Below are 15,487 nucleotides of genomic sequence, written 5' to 3'. Positions count from 1 at the left end.
GTATGGACCGCTACACGCTCCAAAGGGGTTCTCCGGAGACAACGCGGTCATCCCCGGTGGGACCGACGGAGACACCTGCCCACCCAGTGGATCTAACCCTCCGGGACGTCATGGGCGCCATCGCTGAACTGAAGGCCTCAGTGGACCAGCGTTTTGATACCTTGTCGCAAAAAATTGACTCGGTCCTGGTGGATGTGGGCCTTGTGAGGGCGGACTTGTCAAAGACGAACGACCGAGTCGATTCCCTGACCCACACCACAACGAGCCTCACGACTGACGTGGTGGCCCTCCAGAAGGAGGTGCGCCGGCTTGGCCAGGCGAGCGCCCTGATGGACCGGCGACTGGAGGATTCCGAGGGTCGCGCCCGGAGGAATAATATCCGCATTATTGGTGTGCCGGAGGGACGTGAGGCGGAGGCGGCGGATCTCTTCGTGGAAGACTTGATCCTGACCCATCTCCAGCCCCGGGGGCTGAGTAAGTTTTTTGCGGTGGAACGTGCCCACCGGGTCCCCGGGGGCCGCCCGAAGACCGGTGCCCCGCCGCGGCCCCTTATTGCCCGAATCTTTAATTTTCGGGACCGAGATGCCATCCTCCAGACCTCCAGGCAACAGGGACCGGTCAGGTTGGACAACATGGACGTAAACTTCTACCCAGACTTTACCCCGGCAGTCCAGAAGCAGCGGCAGAGCTTTATTGGCATCAAACGTCGTTTAAGGGACCTAAATCTTAAGTACTCAATGCTCTTCCCGGCTAAGCTGCGGGTGGAGGTGGATGGTCGCACGCACTTCTTCGACCGGCCCGAGGCGGCTGGGGACTGGTTGGACACCTTGCCTGGGGATCGGGGCCGAGGGGGTGGGGGGAGCGCAGCTGGCGAGGGGGGCCCGCTGGTTCAGAATTGAGGGGTGACTGTATTGCCTTACTCGGGACATTGTTCCTTCACCACATACTGCTTCTGTAGGTTCCCCTCCCATGGAGGTCATGTGGGGTCTGCTGGGGGCTTCCCTCCTCCTCTGGGGGACTAATTAGTATTTAGCTATGGGGCGACAGGCACACTGCACTTTGGGGGGGCTGTCTGGGCTCATGCAGGGGTGCAGGGAGGGGGGAGTTTTGTTGGGACCGGGGGGTGGGGGGGGTGTGTTGTTTGTTTGTACCGCAAGGCAATCCTGCGACTGTTTTGTTGTCTTTAGACTGCTCGGTGGGGGACGACCGATTGTTTCGACGTACGATGGGGGGTAGGGACTTGACTGTGTTGTCATGGAATGTTAACGGCCTGGGGGATAGGATTAAGCGTGGTGTGGTCCTGCAGTATTTAAAACGTATTTCCCCAGATGTTGTCTTTCTGCAAGAGACGCACCTTATAGGTAACACCTTTCATGCAATGAATCGGAGGGGATATCGTTTGGCGGCCCACTCTGGCTTCACCTCAGGCTCGCGGGGGGTGGGTATTATGGTTAGGAACTCGCTCCCGTTGGAGATTGATGAGGTGCACCACGATGAGAGGGGACGTTACACTGCTCTGGCGGGACGTATGGAGGGTAGAGTGTTCAGTTTTGTGTCGGTGTACGTCCCGCCTGGGCTACAGGCCACTACATTTGCGGACCTGGGGCGCCTCCTTCTGGAACTTCCGAGTGGCCTATTGGTGGTTGGAGGGGACTTTAATGCGGTTGTTTCTGGATCTATGGATCGCCATCCCCCTAGGGACCTCCCCCGGGCACAGGCGTGGCTGCCTGGCCTTTTAGACACACTGGGCCTGGTGGATTGTTGGCGCTTAAAGCATCCCGTATTGCAACAATACACCTTCCACTCGGGGGCCCATGGTAGTCTTTCGCGGCTTGATTACATCCTTGTCCCAGCGGCCCATGCGGGGAGGGTGGGAGAGGTGCGCCATCTGGCACGGGGTATTTCAGACCACTCCCCATTGTTGTTGCATTTCGATGTCTTCCCGAGGGGGGATGGCAGGGTGGCCCCGATTAACGCCTGGTATCTGCGCGACCCCACCATTCGTGCCGACTTGGTCACATCCTTGCAGCGCTATTTTGAGGAGAATGTGGGGTCGGTCCCATCTGCCATCTCCCTATGGGAGGCTTTCAAAGTGGTTCTTAGAGGGGAGGCCCTCTCCTTTATTGCCAGTGCCCGGCGGCGTGAGCGGGAGGAGGTGACCCGGTTGGAGGCCGAGATTGCGGAATTGGAGGGTGACCTGGGGAACGGGGTAACAGACGCCAAGTTACATGTTCTGCAGTTAAAGCAGGCGGCCTACCGGGCCCTCGTCACGGAGGCGGCCAGGGGCCTTGGTAGAGAGCAGCAGGGGCGCTTGTATGATGTGGGTGATAAGGCCGGTAAATTGATTGCGTGGTTGGATAGGAGAGAGAGAGCGAGCCGAGTGGTGCCTTTGATTGAGAGTGTGGATGGTGCGTGTGCCACGGAGCCGGAAGCCATTGTCTCCTGTTTCGCGGATTATTTCCGCGGAGTCTACTCCCCTGCTTCTCCCTGTTCGGAGGCGGACTCCCGTGCCCTGCTTCGGGATATTGCACTCCCCTCCCTTACGGCGGAAGACAGAGATTCGCTAGACGTCCCTCCCACCTCGGACGAAATTGCCTCGGCTATTCGCTCGATTTCATCCGGCAAGGCCATGGGCCCCAATGGCATTCCCATTGAGCTATATAAGTTACGCCCGGATGTGCTGGCACCCCACCTGCGAGCGATGTTCCTCGCGGCCCACTCGCAGGGCTCCCTCCCGCCGGACCAGCGTCTGGCCACAATTGTGGTAATCCACAAGGAGGGGAAGCCCCGTGAACGGGTCACATCCTATCGGCCGATTTCGCTTTTGAACGCGGAGCCCAAAATCCTCGCCAAGGTGTTGGCTAACCGGTTGGTTGGCGTGGTGGGCGATTTGGTCCATCAAGACCAATCGGGCTTTATCCCACACCGCAATACGGCTCTTAATCTACGGCGCTTGCACGGCGTGCTCGCGCGTGTCCCATTTGTGCGGGAGCCAGCCATCTTGGCGTCCTTGGACGCCACCATGGCGTTTGATACGCTCGAATGGCCATATCTCTGGGCGATGCTCGCGAAGTTTGGGTTCGGCCCGGGTTTCATCAGCTGGGTCAAATTACTATATTCGGGCCCGATGGCGCAGGTGGTGGTGAACGGGCGTGTGTCGACCCCGTTCGCGCTGGGGCGGGGCACGCGACAGGGTTGTCCCCTGTCGCCTCTTCTGTTCGCCCTGGCCCTGGAGCCCCTGGCGGAGTGGCTGCGGTGGCACCCTTCCATCCGTGGTCTCCGCTGGACCCCCGAGCACGAGGACCGCGTGTCCCTCTACGCGGACGATATCCTTTTGTATCTCGCCTCCCCGCGCAAGTCCCTGATCGTCCTAGTTGATGTTCTGCGCTCCTTCGGTCGCAACTCAGGCCTAGTCATTAACTGGGCGAAATCCTGCGTCTACGTGCTTTCCGGGGAGGCTCCGGTCCTGCCGCGGGACTGCCCGATCCAGATTGCCTCCCAGGGTTTCCGGTACTTGGGTATATATATCACTCTTGACCCGGAGGCCCGCTATGAGCGGAATCTGCTGCCCCCTCTCCAGCGTTTGAAGGAGGATGTGGTGCGCTGGCGGCGTCTCCCGCTCTCGCCGCTCGGTCGAGCGGCCTTGTTTAAAATGATGTCCTTGCCGCGCTTCCTCTACGCCCTCCAGAACACTATGGATATGGTCCCGGCACGCTACTTTCGTGAGGTGGAGGGCCTTCAGCGGCGCCTGTTCTGGGACGGGAGGCCGCGTATTGCTCTGGCTAAACTGACGCTCCCGTGGTACGATGGAGGGGTCGCCCTCCCGGACATTAAACGGTATTACTGGGCCTCCCAGCTAGCTGCAATTAATCATGGCCTTTACGGGCCCGCCCTGAACCCGGCATTCGAGATGGACAAGATGCTCCTGCCCGGTGGCGATTACAATCGAGCGCTGTACTCTGGTGCGCCTGACTCCCGTCTGACGGGACCGACGCGTGTAATGGTGCGGGTTTGGCACGCGGCTAATGCAGCTATGGGGTGGAAGGACCGTTTGACCCGGGCGTCTCCACTGTATGCCTCTGAGAGACTGGGCTCCCTGTGGACATCGAAGGGCTTCGAGAAGTGGGACACGATCGGAATCAGCACAGTGGGGGATCTTTGGACGAGGGGGGGATTCAAAACTTTTGAGACGCTGCAGGCGGAGTTCCAGCTGCAGGGCAGTGAGTACTTTCGGTACCTGCAGGTCCGCCATGCGCTGGGCTCCGTCTTCCCGGATGTTGCATCCATCCCGGAGTCTTCCCCCCTGGAGGACAGAGTGCTGGATGGCCATGTCCCGGACAGCACGATCTCCCTCATATACAAGAAGCTGATTAATGATAGATCGTGCCTGTTAACTAGTCTACGCGAGGCTTGGGTGGCCGACGGGCTGGAGCTGGACGACGAGGATTGGATGTCCGCGGTGGCCTCTCCGAAAGAGGTGGCCATCCCGGCTCGCCTTCGTTTCGTCCAGCTCAAGATTCTTCACCGGGTCTACGTGACGGGGCCGAGGCTTCTACGTATGGGTTTTGCCATGGACGGACTGTGTAAGCGTGGATGCGGTGCGTTGGCGACTTTTATGCATATACTGTGGGAGTGCCCGAAGGTGGAGCGATTCTGGCGTGGTGTGCATGAGGTCCTGCGTGTGGTCACGCGTGTAGCGCTGCTGCCCGAAGCGAGGAGGTGCTTGTTGAATGTATGGGAACCGAATGACTACTCGGTTCCGCAGACGCGGTGGGTGACTCTGGGATACATGATAGCGAAACGTGATATTGCTCAATTGTGGGGATCCCAGAGGCCCCCTGCGGTGTCGGCCTGGAAAGAGCACATGGATTGGTGTATGTTCCGTGAAAGGGTGGTGTATGTGGCGAGGGGTAAGCCTGGGGCGTGGGTGAAAATCTGGGGCCCCTGGAACGCCTACCGTGGGGGCATTTGTGAGCCACCACAGCTGCCGGCTGCCTCGCCTGCTCCGTCTCCCTAGCTGGACCCTCTTGCTCGGCCGCGGGCACGCGGCCCCCCAGTCCTTGATCTCCTCCCATCCCCCTCTTCAGATCTTTCCTGCCAGTCTGGATCCCACACTATGGAGCAAGTGTTGTCATCTTGAATCTCGGGTTGCCTTGCGGTTGTGGTTTTTTTTGTTGATGTTGTTAGTCCTTAAAATGAAACCGTACTCTGTGGCAGGACGCCGTGAGGCCTGCACCGTTGATTACTCCTGTGTTTCTACTGTACACCGCTGAGAGACCTTTACTGTCTGTATGTACTATATTTGTGATGCTTTAGCGGCCGGCCGTGCGGTTGTAGGCCCATACCTGTAACCTTTTTATGGATGCAATAAACGGTTTCAAAAAAAAAAAAAAAAAAAAAAAAAAAGAATATGAGGGCCGATGCCTGCGGCCAACAGTTCAGAGTACTAGATCTCCATGACCTATCTAGGGCAACAGAGCTAGCCGCAATTGGTCCCTCCTGACTTTCTTCAGGACACATGGGAGCAGCGTAAGAGGCCGAAATGCATATAAAATGTTGGAATCCCATCAAAGGCAGAAAGCATTTCCTAGAATCTCTAGACAGCAAAAGGAGTTTGTTAGCCTGATGAGACAACGGTGGGGTTCATGGTGGATTTGCAGATGATGCAGTTTCATCAACCTTTCCATTTCTGCCATTCTTTCTTTACAGCTCATCTCCCTATCTTCACATCACTCGATCCTTCCCTTATTCACCTCCAATACATTTGCTGTATTTCTTCCATATTATTCTGCTTACTCCTTCTAACAAAGTTCTGTCTCTTGGCTATAATTCACACACCACCAGCCACTTCCAGTATATTTTCACACAACACACTATCTTTCCTGCCATCTCTTAAACTAACTTTCACAAAACTCCCCAATCTTGATTAAAACTTTCACTTATATATGCAACTCTGATCACAAGACTGAAAAGTGCTGGATAAAAACATGTTATCCCACTGAACATTCTGCTTTATTTGTAGTTCTATCTTCTAACTCAGTCTGAGCAGCTTTACTAGCGTGACAATATGATTCCTTCACACAGGTCACTTATTCACTATTCTTAAGTATCTGCTCCTCCAATATTTGAGCTTTACTCTTATCTTGTGTGCCACAACCATGCATATTTCTTACATCTAAAATAGATACTTCTGCTAACTTTCCCTGATACAATTCTGCTATTGCTCTATCAATGCAGCCCAACTTGCCACTTTTTCATCTATATCCAGAACAGACCTATATGCTGGTCTTCACTGGACCATCCCTACCACTGCCCAAACAGACCCACCTTTCTGTTTCCTTCTTCACTTCAAACCCTTCTCACATACCCATCTCAAAGCCTTTGTTAAAAAAAAATCTTTACATTGAATATTTTCTTTATACAAGCAATCCACCATTCTTTCTGCTTGCTTTCTTCTCATCATTATCAACCAATATTCCTGTTATGAAATGGATTCGGACCTGCTTAATCCCCCAGGACGTTTTGATTTTGGGCCTCTGGTTTTTGGATTTCTGCAGTGAGTGAGACACCAAAATAGATTCTGTCCTATTGTAAGCTTCTGCTAAAAAGCAAAAAAGGCCATCTGCTGACCAGCTCATATTAGAGGTTCCTGTTGCTTTTACAGTATCCTGTGTAGGCAGAGTGTGGAATACTATCTGATTCAACCTTGTATCTGTGCAGGTAGCCTGTCACAGATGGGACCCTGAATAAATGTGTTCATTCTACTCTGGAAGTGATGAATACAGCTGCACATAAGTGATGCCTCTGTGCACTGACCTCAGTTCCTTTCTTTCCACATCTTTGTACACGGGCCTGGGGCTTACTCCCACTTTTTACTCCTCCGTTGACACTTTTGTTTCACAAATTATCGCAAGAACTAGTGCACAAGGGAACATGTCCTATTCTAAAATCATAGGGTTTAAACCTTGTCTGGACTGTTGCAATCAAATGTCTGTGACAGACCCGCATAAGGTATGTCTTTGGTGTTTGAGGAAACAAAGCTATACATCTCCGAACATTGTAAGAAATAGTGCAAATCATACGCCCACTTGAAGTCAAGAATTCAGGGTCAATCCCTCTCAGAAGGCTGTTTCAATTTCAGTCTTCCTTTGAGCCTCTGGGTTTCATGCCGACTTCCACTCTGGTTCCAAAGTCCTTGCAAGTCCCTTTGACATCAACACTGGTCCTGACAGCTCCAGAGAAGGACACATTCTGATAGTTGTGTCCCAACTCCGAGCCAAATACATCACTTCCCATACCGAGGTTGCATCCCGAATCGACCCTGATGCTCCCTGCCTCTACTCAAACAGATTCTGACAGGACAATGCTTCTGTCGCAAAGCCAATCCCTAGCACTCCACCAGCTTTTAATTTTTGACTGACCAGTCGGCCAGCATAGGGAGATGACAATGGGGGTGAGTTACCCCACACTATTATGGCAACTTTTATATAAGATTTACAGGAGGCTAGTGGGTTGGACACTTCCTCGGGTACTAGGCTGGTTCCTCCCGGACGTTCAGCTGTTCTTTCGCAGTGGTAATCCGCCATGTAGTGGAGGTTTTGGGCTTACAACTTACTTCTAAAGAAGTCAAAACAAACGTTCTCACTGAATTTCTGGAGCCTGGACAGGCTTCCTCCAAACCTCTTCTGCCATTCACTGAGGCCCTGACCGACACATTATTAGGTAACTGGGACAAGCTGTATTCTTGTCCGCAAGTGAACCGGTAGGAAGCCAGACATCACAGACCAGCAGCAGGCAACCCGGACCTTTTAACACAACAACCTATGCCACAAAGTCTGGCGGTTCAAACTTCAACCAGCAGAATTAAACCTAATTCTTTATGATATCTTACTTCCCCAGACAGAGAGTCAAAGATTATTGAGGTGCTTGGGAAACAAATGTTTCCATCGACCAGCCTGGCCCTGCAGTCGGTCAGTGCCAGCTGTCAGGGCGATACTCATATGCAAGATCTTGCTGGCTGTCCCTGAAGAATATTGGACCTCCCTGGCTTATACCAACCAGGATGGTCAGGATGCCGTCAAATACATAATACATTCTGGACACTGCTGACTGTTTGGGCGGAGCAGTCTGAAATAGCATGTTGACGCAGTGTCCTGCATAGAAGAGGTCTCATTCTTCTCTGTAGAAGTGCAGGCATCACTGATGGATATGCCTTTTGACAACTCTTACCTGGTTGGTGGGAAAGCTGATTCGCCCCAGGCACGCGTTAAAGAGAGCCTGGCCACATCTCATTCATTGGGCCTTTTTACTCCTGCTAAGCAACTCCCTCTGCAGTTTCGGCACTTTCTGGGATCCTCCAGAGGTTTGGCATACCTTTAACACCAAGGCCCACGCTCCTGTATCAGGCACCCCAATCCATTCAAGGCCGGTTTGGGAATCAAGCAGACAGTGTCCAGGCCACTGGGGACAACAAATGTCCAATTCCCCCACCCCTAAGGCAATAGCCTCCAAACCACTTTAGCTTGCCCTTGGTGGCATACCTCCCTGTGGGGGGCAGGATCAGACATTTCCTCCACAGGTGACAAGGCATAACATCTGACAATATGGGTCCTGCAGATTGTTCTACGGGGCTATGCCCGCCATGCTGTTCCAACCCACTGCATCTTCCACCCACATAAAACTGGCTTTCAAAGAGGCACCTGTCTATCCTGCTTCAAGAGGTGCAGGCTCTTTTGGCGAAATTAACCTTAGAGAGCATTCCGTACACAGAAATAGTGACTGGCTGTTACTCCTACTATAACCTTGTGCTGAGAAAGGACAAAGGGCTTTGTTCTCTTTTAGATCTCTGCCTTCGGAACACCTTGAGGAAGGACAAATTCAAGATGATCATGTTGGCCCAGGTTCTTTCTGCTCTCGAACAAGGTGACTGGATGGTGGCTTTGGATCTGTAGGACACTACTTTTGTGGACCTATCCTGCAGTCCCACAACCGCTACTTTCAGTTCAAAATATTCCAGGAGCATTTTCAATTTGCTGTGCTCCCTTTTCACCTCACCAGTGCCCCTTTGGTGTTCATGAAACTGATGGTGGTGGTCGCAGCACACACTCGGAGACCTTGAATTCTAGTTTTCCCCTACCTGGAAGACAGGCTTGTCAAGGTCATTCATGAACCACCTCCAGACGATTGCTAACCTGACATCATTGAGGTTCACTATGAGCATTCCGAAGTTACACCTGACTCCTTCACATAGGCTCCCTTTCATTGGAGCCATTCTGGATGTGGTGTAATTCTGGAACCCACTCTCTGCTCCACCCAGAGCTGACGTCACTACTGGGCTCGGGTGGTTATCTGGGAGAGGGGAATTTCCGGGGACTTAGGTCTCCAGTGGAGACCCACTTCCAAATCAAACTGTTGGAATAATGGGCCATCTGGTACTGTAAACCTTCCTGCCCTCCATAAAAGAGAGGCAGGTTCTTACAGACAACACCACTTCCATGTAGTACTGCAACAAGCAGATAGGGGCGGGGGTGCTCCTCTAGACCTGGGTAGAACATCAGGGCATTTGCCTGGTTGTGAACCACCTGGCGGGATCTTTGAACCCCAGGTCGGACAAACTCGGCTGCCAGCACATGGCAAATTACGAATGGCATTTATATCCCAAGATGGGACAGGGCATCTTCAAGCAATAGGAAGAATCCTCACTGCATATTTTCTCCACCGTCAAGAATGAACATTGTCAAAATGTTTGTGTGCGGGAGTTCCCAAGAAAGCTCTCGCTTGTGGATGCATTCCAGTTAGTGGAGCACAGGATTCTTGAACACCTCTGTCTCTCCTGCCCCGAGTTCTGAAGAAGATCAGGAAGGACAAGGCAAAGATTTTCTTAGTGGCTCTGTCTTGGGCCCAGAACTTCTAGGCAAGAACATCTGTCCTTTTATTAAGTGACCACTATTGTGGATCTTCAGTCACAGCAGCAAAGGCAGAGTTCTGCACCCAGGCCTGTGCAATCTACACCTTCATGCATGAAGACTGAGCAGTGGTTGTTGACTGCATTCATTCTCCCTCCTGAAGTAGTGTATGTCATCCTTACTGGCAGGCGTCCCGCAACAAAGTATATTTTTGCTCGCCTTTAGGACAAATTTGTGACTTGATATGGCATCCTCAGTATGGACCCCTTACAAGCTAAACTGTTGAATGTCTTGTTCGACACTTTCAGCCTTTTTGCATTTGCCGGACTAGCCTTCCTTGTTGAATTTACCTGTTGTGATTAGGTTTATTAAAGGTTTGACACATATGTCTCACTTCAAACCCCTTGTGATCCCACCGTGGGAACTTAATTTGGTCCTAACTTTCCTTGTGCACTCCCTTCCAACCAATCTGTCTCTTGATTTACAAGACTCTTTTGTTTCATATACCCATCCTGCAGTCCCACAGATGTTATCTGTGGTTCACGGTGGGGTTGAAACACTTTGATATGACAAGTTCCCCTTGAGCCTTACCTCGGCCCATTTGATGTTCAGAAAAGGGGTGGCAATTGCTACTGCTGGCCTTCAGATGTTGAGATACTTGTGTTCCCGTGCATTGATAACTGATGGCTCATGGTGGGCTTGCCAAAGTCAGTTGTAGACCAACTCCAACTTTCGATTTTTCCATCAATGAGCAGAAGTCCCACCTTTGCAGAATATTACCTTCATTGGGCTGGCCTGGGCCTTTCCACCACTGCAGTGAGTCTGAAATATTCTGGTTATGATTCTTGTGTTTTGGGTTCTAGCCTGGATCTCAGTGAGGACTGCTCTGAGGTTTCTTGGTCACCTTGCCTCGTGCAGTCTGCTTGTCCTAAACGCCAGATGAATTATGTGGGCCCAGCATCTGGATTAATTCTCCTACTCCATCCAGATCTCATATGGGCTGACTCAGGATCTGTTGTGGTGGTGGGCAAGAGCCAACCGGAGCTTCAGCAGACTGCTCTCCCTTCCCTACGCAGACTTCACAGTTGTAACAGATGCATCACACCAGGGGGAGGGGGTAGGTAGAGATCTAAGGCTTCGGGTCTCCGTAAGTGAGCCATTTTCATATCAGTCTTTAAGAGCGGAATACAATACATCGGGCCATGAAAGCCTTCTTGCCATCCATCAAAAGGAGGCTTTTGCAGATCCTCATGAACTACACACAGGTCATTTGATACTGCAACAAGCAGGGCAAATTGTAGTCCTGGATCCTGTGCCGGGCGACCCTACACCTATGGAAGTGGCTGGACGAACAGAACATCTTTGAGGTAGCCAACCATCTGGCATAGTCTTTGAAGGCCAGAGCAGACAAGATGAACCGGCATCAGCTGGTGAATCATGAGTGGCATCTCCACCCTAAGGTGGCAAAGGGTTCCTTTGGCCAGAGAGATACATCCTGGTTAAATCGTCCGAGAATGAGCAGTGTCAACTCTATTGCACACTGGGGAAAGTCACTAAGAAACTCATTCCTACAACATTGGGTTATATTTCTTCAGTAAGCGTTTCCTCCACTATCAAATTCTCAGAAACGTGTGGACAGATGGGCCAATGTCACCTTAATAGCCCCAAACTGTGCCAGAAGAGTTTGTTACCTAGAGCACCTGAGCATTTATACTCTGGTCCGGCTATCGCTTCAAGAGGATCTCCTGTCTCAGCAACAGGGAAGAGTTCTGCACCAATCTCTCCTTAACCTACTCCTCTATGCCAGGAGATTGAGTGGCAACTGTTAAATGCACTAAATCTGCTGCCAAAGAAGTCCATGTTATTCTTCAAGCCTTTGCCGAAGTCCCTCTATTCAGGGAGAAGTGCATTGTCTTTAGTGTGGTGGTCTTCATTCCAACCCTCTGCACACCAAAGTTTCAGATGAGTTTTTTTGTTTTTATCATGGGCCTGGTAAGTCTGGCAGTGGGCACAGTTAAGGGTTGTCTGTTGTTCCTTTCAGGCTTTTTGTTTACCTGATAAATAATGTCTTTTTATATTCCTGGCTGTGATGCTTTTTATCACAGGTCAGACCCGTTTCTCCTGAAGCTGTTCGTCATACTTGAATAGGACATTTTTTTCCTGAGTTTTATATAGTGCGATCTTGACCCGAAGTTATCAGAGCGCTTTACATGAGCACCAGTTGCGTTACACAAGGACACATTAATTTTCTTTTTGTTAGGCACAGGGATATTAACTGATTTGCCGAAAATCACAGGATGTTGAGCATCATTGCAGAGACTCAAACCTGGTTCCCCAGATTTGAGGTCCCTCACCCTAGCTGTTAGACCACATCCTCTCCCAACTTGACTTGAACTTGGTGCACACCTTTTGAGCTAATGCATAGCACCTCACTGCGAATACTGATGGTCATAACAGTGTTCTGATTGCCATCACCTCTACATGCAGCATAAGTTAATTGCAATCACTCTCACCATCTTTCCAAACAAGTTAGTGTTGAGACCCGATGAATGCTTTTATAAAGTTGTGTTTCCTTTCCATGTGGGCCAATCCATCATTCTACCAGTGTTTTCGATCCATATCATCCTTCAAAGGAGGAGGCAAGACTCCATCATCTTTACACTGAAAGTGAATTGCACTTTTACACTGCCTGCACAAGGGGGCATTGTGCAGATGACCAGCTTCTTGAAGGACTTTCTGAAGGAAAGAAAATGGGAAGGTGTTTCAGGAACCTTGTCAAAATAATCCTCTGCATTAAAATCTGCTAGGCGTTGCCAGGAAGCAATCCCTGTAGTAAAGTCCACCTTTTTGCATGGTTACCCCACACGTTTTTCCTGACTCTGATGCAGTTAGACTGAATGTGCACTGGGTCCCTTCCAACCAAGTTCCCAGTGCCTGTGGTCTTTCCCAAAACTGTACCTTTGTTTCCACAATTCACAAACTTCTGAACTATATCTAAGCCCCTTGTAAAATGCACCAGTGGTACCAAGGGGGGAGGGGGGGCGTGGCCAGCAGCCAATTAAGATGGCGGCAGCCTAGGACAGCTCCGTGTACGAAGCTCCTTCCCAAGTCGATCCTGTCACGAATCCTGAAAGAAACGGTGGTGCGAACACTCGCCACGGCCCAGGAAGACCTGAGCACTGACCCGAAGTGATTGTGACCCGGTGGCAGCATCTGGTGGAGGACGGAGCGGGGCACGGCGTCCGAGGCCTGCAGTAACAGGTGAAGCCGGGGCCTCGGGTACGCGGAACTCCGGAGGCAGAGGGGGCGCGCGACTGCCGCTTTCAACAAGTGATCGGGCCGGCGGAAGTGAGGAGGTGGCTCGGAGGCACCCGCTCGGGTGGAATTTGGCCGCCCGCCTCAGACTCGCTGGAAAGTTTATGCAGGAGGGCGCCTGAAGAAACGTGACCGGGCCGGAGGCGGAGGAGCAGCGTCGGCGTAAAGGGAGTCCTTGACATCGCTAAAGCGGAAGCCGGGCCCCGCATCACGCCGGGGATTAAGTTTTGAGGCGGCTGGAGTGGGGGATCGGTCCACGCGGGACGGGCGGTCGGTGAGTCTGTGGATGCACCGTGGGCCCCGTGTCTTGCTCTGGGTGCTGGAGTGAGGAGGAGCAGGCTCGGCTGATATACCAGAGCATCGAAGCTGAGCGGGGGAACAACGACACCCCAATAGACACTGTTTGAAGGGCCTTAAAGATATCCCTGCACTGACCCTTATTCAAGCCGGCTGAGGAGACCTGGAAAACGGGTGGACGTGGGTTGGGTCGCTGACGAGTGCCCCAGACTGGGGCTCCGGAGGACAGGGCAGCCCCCGCAAATAAGTACTCCAGGCTGTGGAGGGGGCTACGCCGCAGGGGCCGGTAAAACCGACAGGCCGGACGGGGGCGTTGCCTCGTGGCAGGTGGCGGCGACTGCCGGCCCTCTCTCCCGGTGTGACCCCCCCCCCCCCGAATCAACCTACCTGCAGTGCTGCCCGCCCCGATCGACATGGGAGGAAAGGGCCAACGGACGGCACCCCACACCAAATTAGATAAATATGCATATCACAGGGGACAGCCCGATTCGCAGCCTCCGCCAGTGGCTGATGGCCCGGGTCCAGCGCCTGAAAAACCAAAGGAAGTGACTCTTCAAGATGACCCAGATGCAAACGTCCATTGGGAAAATCTCAACTGACATCACGCTGATACGTGCAGATCTCTCCAAAATGAGTACAAGGCTAACGGAGGTCGAAACGACCACGGAAACTCTCGCTAAGGACACGGTAGTGTTGAAGAACAAAATACACACACTGGAAGTCACGCAAAAGCAGCTCATGGCGAAGCTTGATGACCAGGAAGGGAGATCCAGAAGGAATAACATACGACTGGTTGGGGTACCGGAGAGTGTTAGGGGGCCGGCACTGGACCTCTTTGTCGAAACACTGATTACAGACCAGCTACAGCCACGTGGGTTATCTAGCTTCTTCTCGGTGGAAAGAGCACACCGAGTTCCTGGAGGAAGGCCCCGATCGGGGGCCCCCCCGCGACCGATCCTGGCACGTATATTCAACTACCGCGACAGGGACACAATCCTGCAGGCTGCAAGAGTAGCTCCTCCAATCCGAGTGGACAATGGCACTGTAGCGCGGTACCCGGATTATACGGCCGCAGTAACTAAACAGCGACGAGACTTGATGGATATAAAAAGGGAACTCCGCAACCGTGAACTTAACATGCAATGTTATACCCGGCGAAGTTGAGAGTGGAGGCGGAAGAAAAGACATGGTTTTTCAACACGCCGGCAGAAGCCTCTGACTGGCTGGAAGGCTGGCGACCAGCGGGAGACACAAAGCGACCAGGAACCAGGTCTAAATTCCGATCCCAAACAACATCACTGTCAGGAGAAGACTGACTGGGAGCGGCGGAGGACTCGACGGAGACTGGGAGTTTAGCCTGATTTGCGGGCATCGGGGCCCGGCGTGGCCATGGACTCCCGTCGACGACACAGCGGGCGTATCAGCTATAATATTTGGATACTGGGCTGAAATACTTTACATTGTAGACTTTCCGCACCGAACTTTGAGATAACCCGGGGATGGGCTGAGGACAAGGAGTGTCGCTTCCCCCCTTACGCAAGTACACAGTTATGGGGATTAAGCACTCTGCTGAGTTGGGGTGGTGGGTAGTTTTAAGTCCGCGATGCAGGGAGGCCGAGAGGGGGGTGGGTGAGGGGAAAGGTTCATCGAGTTCACTAGCAGTTTAGTTTTACGGTTCATTATCATACACAATATGTTGATTGATGACGCTTGTGGCATTGATGTGATGGGAATTACATGTATTGCACAACATCGTACTGACATAGATGACAGATAAGCGACATGTAAGTGTGAGAAGTTGGCCTGATGTATGATGTCACTAGTTCTAGTGTACACCTTATATCAGTCCAAACAACCCTTATGGTGATTGGTTGTAAAGTCAACCTTATAGACCAGCTATCCTAGTGGTAGCATGGACAAGAGCAGTCTTAGGCTAAACTCTGAATGGCATGTGAAGCCAGCTGTGATAC

The sequence above is a fragment of the Triturus cristatus genome, chromosome 2_2 (assembly GCF_964204655.1).
Source record: "Triturus cristatus chromosome 2_2, aTriCri1.1, whole genome shotgun sequence".
Taxonomy (NCBI): Eukaryota; Metazoa; Chordata; class Amphibia; order Caudata; family Salamandridae; genus Triturus; species Triturus cristatus.
This window is presented reverse-complemented; position numbering follows the sequence as displayed.